The following is an 8,399-nucleotide window of genomic DNA, read 5'->3' as shown; positions in this document are numbered from 1 at the left end:
TTATTTTTTAAAAACTGTTGACATACATTGTGTATTGTGATGTGTTCATGAGGACATTTTCACGTAAGTGTATTGGGTACTTTGATGACATCTTTCCGTTTCTCAGTCTTTTCTTCCTCTGGTCCCCTTCTCCACCAGTTTCTGCTTTCATGTCACACGTGTGACAGGCCATATATATATAAGGTATACAGTGTTCTGCCTGCATGTATGCCTGCAGGCCAGAAGAGGGCACCAGATCTCATTACAGATGGTTGTGAGCCACCATGTGGTTGCTGGGAAACTGAACTCAGGACCTCTGGAAGAGCAGCCAGGGCTCTTAACCTCTGAGCCATCTTTCCAACCCTTATGTTATATTTTTAAGGAAAGATTTTATGTGATTACTTTTAAACTATGTGTATGTGTGTGTCTTTGTGCCCATGTGTGCAAGTGCCCATGGAGACCGGAGGTGTCAGATCTTCCTGGAGCTGGAGTTATAGGCAGTTGTAAGCCAGCAGATGTGGGTGTTGGAACTTGGGCCCCCTGCAAGGACAGTATGTGCTTTTAACTGCTAAGCCACCCTGAGTCTCATGGTTTTATAGTCTATGTGAAATGTAGGATCTACAAATGAGAGAAACATGCAATACTTGTCTTTCTGGGTCTGGGTTATTTTACTTGACAGAATGATCTCCAGTTGATGATATCACTATGTATTGTAGGTTGGTCTCAAACTTCTGCAAATCCAGGCACTTTGTGGTAAAGATTCTGCCTTTCCAGCTGTTTAATTGTCACTCGTTATGTGATAAGGTACCGCACAGCTCAGGCCACCACAAGCATTTGTGCAGGTCACTGGAGAAGTTCAGACGTGCGTTGGGTAAAGAATGCCTGTCCTAACCCCTTTCACCTGCACAGACAGTCGTACCTCCTGTAATGTTAACTCAGCCAGACACAGCTCCTGCCTGTGGATGGACTCTGTGAGTTTAGTTCCAGATCCAGCCTTTGAACCGCAGCCTTCTTTCTGACCATTATTGTTCAATTTAGGTGACTGTTTCTGTTCAATGCACTTGGTTAGGACTCTAATCTCCTGTCTAATTCTTGCCAGTTTGCAAATCAATTCTAAAATAAGGCATTGCTGTAGCCCACCATGGAGTAACATTATATTGCTGGAGTGCCAACTCACCTGGACTGTGGATTCTTGGGCATTGAAATGTCTTAACTAAATACAAGTGTGTTATATCATCAGAACCCCCCAGGTATTGGCTGATGTCCAAGCATCTTGGGAGTTCACTCTCATCATTTGATGAGTTATAGGGTTTTTTTTTTTTATCTTTTTTTTGTCTTTTTTTTTTTTTTTTTTTTTTTTTTTTTTTTTTTTTTTTTTTTTTTTTTTTTTAGACAAGCTCTTTTTGTGTAGACCAGGCTGGCCTCAAGTTCACAGAGATCCACCTGCCTCTGCCTCCCAAGTGCTAGGATCAAAGGTGTGCACCACTTCTCCTGGCTAAATTCTGGTTTTATTTTTACTTGGCATCCTAATGTTATGTGGTCCCACCTCTTTCTTGTACTTTCTCACTGTTAGAATTGAAGTGGGGCCTGCTTAAGATGTAATATGAGCCATTGGCCATTTACTGGTAGTTAACATAATAAAAAACAGCCTCTGCTTATTGAGAAAAGATATCACAGGTAGAAGTTCTGCAATAGCCACTGTAGATTCTGGACCACATTCTGGGTCGTTTTCAAAGCATCATTGAGAAGTATTCCTCACAGGGCATGATGACGCACACCTTTTTTTTTTTTTTTAAGATTTATTTATTTATTATGTATACAGCATGTATGACTGCAGGCCAGAAGAGGGCACCAGATCTCATTACAGATGGTTGTGAGCCACCATGTGGTTGCTGGGAATTGAACTCAGGACCTCTGGAAGAGCAGTCAGTGCTCTTAACCTCTGAGCCATCTCTCCAACCCCCAGATGACGCACACCTTTAATCCCAGCATTCAGGAGGCAGAGGCAGGTGGATCTCTGTGAGTTCGAGGCCAGCCTGGTCTACAGAGTAAGTTCCAGGACAGCCATGGCCACATAGGAAAAACCTGTCTGAAAAAAAAAAAAACCAAAAACCAATCCCCTCCTCCCCACACAAAAAGTATTCCTGAGCCGGGCGGTGGTGGCGCACGCCTTTAATCCCAGCACTCGGGAGGCAGAGTCAGGCGGATCTCTGTGAGTTCGAGGCCAGCCTGGACTACCAAGTGAGTTCCAGGACAGGCGCAAAGCTACACAGAGAAACCCTGTCTCGAAAAACCAAAAAAAAAAAAAAAAAAAAAAAAGGAAAAAAAAAAGTATTCCTGGAGTTTCTTTCCATCTGTTGCTGTTAAGAACATGTTATCTTTATTTATCAGTTGCATTTTATTTTATTTTGACTAGCCAGAAGCAAAGTTACTTTGCATTAAAATGTATGCAGAACTCTCCCAGGAAAGTATTTAATCGGCCACCGTGAATGGGAGAGCTCGCACACCACATTCTTGTCGCAAAGCGTTTCTATTATGGGATCTCTAATTTACAAAGTGGTGTGATACATGCTCCAACATACCATTTAAAAGTACTCTGGGGGTCAAATTCTCTCTCTCTCTCTTTTTTAAAAAGTGTTCCATTAAAACTCTAACCAGGGGAGGGATTTTTTAAGAATATTCCCTTCGTGGGGCAAAGTTGAGCCGTGTGCCTTTTATTTTTTATGACTTCAAGTTTCCAAAGTGATAGGAAACGAGAATCACACGACAGTTTGAAGTTCATTGTCTCTGCAGGTCCCCAGTGCTATTTGTATGTTACACTTAAGCTTGGGCTGCCTCTCTGCTTTTGCCCCGGATCAAACTGAACGATGTATACATAACACTGTAAAATGCTTTTTTAAAGGAAAGCATTTATGTCTATATGACAGCTTGAACTGACAACATTATGTATATAGATCATCTTGAAGTATTATTTCATATTGAAAAGAAGAAAAATATGTTGATAACGATAGATGTTACGAAGAGGATGTTATTTCCAGTTCTGTACTAAAAATCAATTGGATGAACTACATCCCAAACCGGACACAGTAGCAGCAATTTTAAGTCTTATTTTTTTTTACTGTTTCTGTACTTGGAGGCTGCTACATAGATGATCTTCATCCCTGACGTTGTCAGATAAACTTGGATTTCTAGAGCAGACTGTTAACTTTCAAAGTTCCTTTGTTATCACTGAAATAGAAGTCCTGGGTTTCCTTGTGAATGAAGACTCATATTTATAAGTACTGAGTTTACAGTTGAGGTTGGAGCCAGGTGTGGAGAGCTGAAGGAAATAACGTGCTGGCTGTATAGGGAATGTCGTGGAAACGAACGGTCAATGTACTTCTGGGAAGAGCGAAACTAGCCATTCCTTCTGTTAAGTGCTAGTCACGCTGGTGCCGCTCTGGCTGCCCACTGTATTTTATACACAACACACACGCTTTAACATGTTAATGTTTGTGTGTTAATAGTCTCAGTTTGTTTAGCCACCTTGCTGCTGAGATTTTGCCATCCAATTCCTATTTTTTCCTTTACAATTTTAAACTCTTCTCTTCACTAATAATTATCGTGATGAAATTGAAAAACAAAAAAACCATGTTATTTTGCCTTTCCGCTGTGGAGTATCTGCTTCTGTCTTTTATCTGGAGTCTAGACACCCAAAGGGAGAGAGACAGAGGAAGAGGATAGTTCCCTCCTGGTTTTGGCTGAAAACTTGGCACTTGTGATTTTTTTTTTCCTTTTTTTTTTTTGTTTTTGTTTTTTTGGTTTTTCGAGACAGGGTTTCTCTGTGTAGCTTTGCGCCTGTCCTGGAACTCACTTGGTAGACCAGGCTGGCCTCGAACTCACAGAGATCCGCCTGGCTCTGCCTCCCGAGTGCTGGGATTAAAGGCATGCACCACCACTGCCCGGCTCCTTTTCTTTTTGAGACAAGGTCTCACTGTGTAGCTCTGGCTGTCCTGGAACTCACTTTGTAGACTAGGCTGGCTTCGAACTCACAAAGATTTGCCTCCCTCTGCCTCCCGAGTGCTGGGATTAAAGGCGTGCGCCACCACTGCCGGCTAACCTTCAATTTTTCTTTTTTTTGAAAGAAATTGGAATTATTCCTTTAACATCTGTCTGGGACTTCAGTAATCCATCAGGTTTTCCATGCCAACCCATCTGCGGCATTTTACAGATTCTGTCCTTCCCTTCTCTCCTCCGTCTCTTCCTTTTACCTTCTTGTTCATCCTCCCTTCCTTCCTCACTTCCCTTTGCGCCTCTCTTCCTTCTTCATTTTAGTCTTGGGGCTCTTATAAACATGTAACGTATCACATAGACGTGGTTATCAATTCCGGGGAACAGGGAATTTCTTACCCAACATCCTATTATGCTGATTATGACAGCAAACGAAATTCCTTCCGATGACTTTTTAGGGGGCTGGCAAGACGGCTCCTTGGGTAAAGGTATCTGTCACCAAGCCTGGCGACTTGAGTTCTATTCCTGAGACCTGCATAGTGGAAGGACAGAATTGACTCGTGAGCAGTCTTCTGACCTCCACAAGCATGCTCTTGTGCATGTGCGCGCTCTGGCGTGTGCCACCCACCACTGCCCGGCTCTGGTCCCAGTGTGGCCTTGAACTCACAGAGATCCAGACGGATCTCTGCCTCCCGAGTGATAGGATGAAGGGTGTGTGCCACCACTGCCTGGCCTCTATGTCTAATCTAGTGGCTGGCTCTGTCCTCTGATCCTCAGACAAGTTTATTAGGGTACACAGTGTATCACCACAAATGACTGTATAGATTTGACCACAGGGAGACCATTGTAAAACTTACCAAGGTCACTGACCCGTCCGTATAGGAGTGAACAGGTTAAAAAAAAAAGTCACACTGTGTGTGTTGTGAACTACATGGGAAATGAAAATACAGCAGTAGTGGGTTGTAGTTGTAACTAGAGGGAGAGGTAGGGTGCAAGTGTGTTATTGTTTGCTTGCTGGGTTTCTTTATTTTTAACTTTGGTACGGATGGTTGAGTGTATTATGTATTAAGCATGCTCCCTTCACTGAGCTGCACCCTCAGGTCCCGTTTGACAGTGTCTTTAGGCAAACGTTGTGTTGCTTATGGTCTGTTCACCCGAGAACTGGTGATAGTACACAGCAAAGGAAGTGAAGATAACTAGCAGATTCGTTGAGGAGGTGGGCCAAGAAGGAGGTGGGCTCCAGAGAGGAGAGCGGAGCCCCTGCGGGAGCACTGGGATAGGAGGGATGAAGGGGATGGGGTTTATGGCTTAGGGGTTTATGAATGTAATGATGGCAAGTTGTGGGGCATCATCTTGAATGGCTTTTGTTTTCCCCAACGGGGCAGGAGAGGGTCGCCGTAAGTACTAGATTGGATGAGAAACATCTTTCTGCTATACCACATAACATCTTTGAAACAAGAGAAGGTATGTTCGATTTATTTTTATAATTATTGTGTGTGAGGGGCAGATGTGGAGGCCGGAGACAATCTTTGGGAGTCAGTTTTCTCTGACTCCCATTTGTCTGTCCGTCAAGGGTCCCTGGGATAGAATGGTCAGACTTGCACAGCAAACGCTCTTACCCACTGAGATACCTTGCTGGTCCAAAACAATAAACTTTTAAAAAGCCCTAACCAATTTGCCAACATTTGGAGTATCTCATACAGAATAGACGCATGATTTGTGTAAGAGCTATTTTCATTCTTTAATGACACAAAGAAACATCATTCCATTCTGAGTACAGAACCGATTGTGTGTCGGAAGGCTTATTTTCCAAGAGGGATTTCTTATTGGGACACAATTATCTTCGTTTTGGAACCTCTTCCCTTGCCTCTAATCTTTTAGTTGGCGCAGAACATAAAGGGCCTCTCAGAACACTAATGCCAGTGACTTTTTTAGGGGGACCGGCCCTGATACTCAAAATCAAAACCACACATTTGATGGCCCCAGGAGCATTGCTCCTAATGGCCCTGATTTATTTTTTTCCTTTTTACTCTTTCTTCTGCTCCTAAGCTTTGTCTGTAAGTGGAACGTGAGCCAAAGTTTTCAAGTTTGAAAAGTATAAAGAAAGGAAACCAGCCAATAGGGAAGGAATATAAATACTGAACAAGACCGGGTGAGGTGACAGGCGACTGCGGCCATTTGGAAGGGGGCCAGGAGGCAGAAACTCAGGGCTGTGTAGTTTACAGGAACTGTTTAGTGTTCAGCATGCTTCAGCGATCACACAGAGCAAGCCAGATCGCTCTGGTTTTGTCTGCTTCCCGATAGTTAGCTGTGGAAACTTGACATTAGGTGATGTGTGTTTTCTGTCGGCAAAGGGATGTAAATTTAGAGGCTTGTGGGGGCGCTCGGCGTGATTGGAATTGCTAGAGAGGACCCCTTGTGGCGAGAGCGCTAAATACTTCAACTTTGGATAAGGAAACAACAAACTAAGCCAGTCAACAAAAAACCCCCGCAAACCCCACAAAGCTCTTTAAAATTACACTTCAGATACTAAGAGTCTTTAGGTTTTTTTTTTTTTTTTTTGGACAACACCAAACACTTCAATGAGGTTTTGTGTACATTATATCTTTGAGGAGTTCAGTATAATTTTAAACACTCCGATTTATCAGTTTAAGTCACAAAACCACTGAAAAGCAAAGAATAGGGGTTTTCATGTCTATTTTGCAGAAGGATGGGGAGTCAGGCTAGAGAGCAGGTAGGTCAGCGATGTTTTCCTGTTAGGCAGGCCAAGTTTACAATAGAATCTGGGTACCTTATCTTGGGCGCAGTTCAGAAGTCCTGGTGTAGAAAACAGTCATTATTAAAGCTCTAAAACAAAATCTGCTGTTTTGCAAATGTCAAGGGATCTCTTTATTCTAGAAAAGATGGATTGTGAGATGTAAAACTCACTCTTTGTTTCACTGTGAAAAGAAACCATTCCGAGATCCTCCCTGGGAAGAAGGATGCTTTAAGACAAATCTGGAAGGGCATTATGTCAGTAACTAAGACTCTTTAGATAAATGTCCATTCTGTCCATTTTAAGGGAGGCTACAGGAAAAATACTCTTATTTTGCCGGCTTCCTTGGGAGTCCTATAAAATGAACCCCCTTTCATAGCTGATTCTTTCTGACGGTCCCCAGACCCTGTCTTTCCTCTTGGCTCCCTGGTATTTGTTCCAAGAGTGTCTGTAGAACTAATAAATACATGCTTTCTTCTATTTTGAATTCAGGCTCTTAAGAACAGGACTGCCAAAGCTCCAACAAATAGTTCATGTTGTAGTTAGCACCATGTTATAGTAGTTTTGTGTGTTATTACAAGAAAAATAAAAGCATGTCTAGCTAAGGAAACATGTCATAAAGGCTCAACACCCAAACTCAAGGAATTGTTGGCACAATAAAGAATTAGGCGGTGGGGTGCAGTATTGTTGAGTTTAAGATACGGTTCTGGGGAATAAAAGGCTGTATGTATATATGCTCTTATGTTCGTGGAAGAATTCATGTTATATATGGAAGGAAATACAGAAAAAAAAAATCTCCGTAAGTAGAAAAAAAGAAAAGTTCAAGGATGAACCTGTTTTCTGGTGCCTTAAATCGAAAATTGTTCTACTAAAGGGGTTTTGATAACTCCTCTGTCTGGCTTTTTACTGCTCTGTGGTCGTTCACACAGACAAGAAGCATAAAGTGTAGTAGGCAGTATAAGGGTGTGTGAGACGGTAAGGTTTCAGTGGAAAACCAGTCTCAGATGAGACCCACGGCTCCAGAGACTCTGCATTTTAAGGAATAACAGTGTGAGGATTTCCTGGCCTTTTCGTATCCCCTGCTTTACAATTTCTCACTTTCAGTAATTCTAACCTTCAGCTTTAATCCGAAACTGTCCCTTATTTTGGACAGGGAAGATAGAAAGTTAAATCTAACTTATTTCGAGCCTCTTAAGAGGTCTGTGGGTCTCTAGGGAAAGTATGTGCCTGGCCTTTTTCAACCAAGTATTTTCAGTAACAAGTTGTCAGTGAGGTCACTGACTAGCCCAGGATTAGATACCACCCACCCTGGCTCGTAGCCTCCCCTTCTTTTCTTATCCTGGGTGAGTAGCGCCTCAGCTAAAGTGACTGCCCCAACCGTCACTGTCTCTCAACTTGGTCCTCTGTAGCTCTGCGACTTTCAGGAGGCTTTCCTCTATCCTCAGAACTCTGTTTGGAAAATCCCCCCTCAAGAGCGGGACTCAAAGCACATTGACTCTACAGGAGGCAGCAGAAAGGTAAGAGTCAAGTTTATAAACGAAGAGCTAGCTGGGCTTCGGTGTGCTCTTCTTCCTCCCTTGGATTTCTGCGTCTCCTTCATACATCACGGCTTTATAATGCAGGAGTTTCTTCTGAATGGAGGAAGATCGCATTAGTGTAGGAAATGGGGATGTTT

At 42.8% G+C, this 8,399-nt stretch overlaps 1 protein-coding gene across 1 annotated transcript in view; it reads left to right on the top strand.

Moving 5' to 3' along the window:
- Nucleotides 1–8,122: 8,122 nt before the first annotated feature.
- The window catches only part of Ctnna3 (catenin alpha 3), a 1,464,870-nt gene continuing 1,464,593 nt past the window's right edge, over nucleotides 8,123–8,399 (top strand). Inside the window, exon 1 of the mRNA XM_052744818.1 lies at nucleotides 8,123–8,241. The gene's annotated coding sequence lies outside the window, so the exon portion shown is untranslated. The remainder of the gene's footprint in view (nucleotides 8,242–8,399) is intronic.

This window comes from Peromyscus californicus, unplaced genomic scaffold (genome assembly GCF_007827085.1).
Source record: "Peromyscus californicus insignis strain IS unplaced genomic scaffold, ASM782708v3 Scaffold_19__1_contigs__length_69161282, whole genome shotgun sequence".
In the NCBI taxonomy this organism is placed as follows: Eukaryota; Metazoa; Chordata; class Mammalia; order Rodentia; family Cricetidae; genus Peromyscus; species Peromyscus californicus.
The sequence above is the reverse complement of the archived record's forward strand: the minus strand, read 5'-3'. Positions and strand labels throughout refer to the sequence as shown.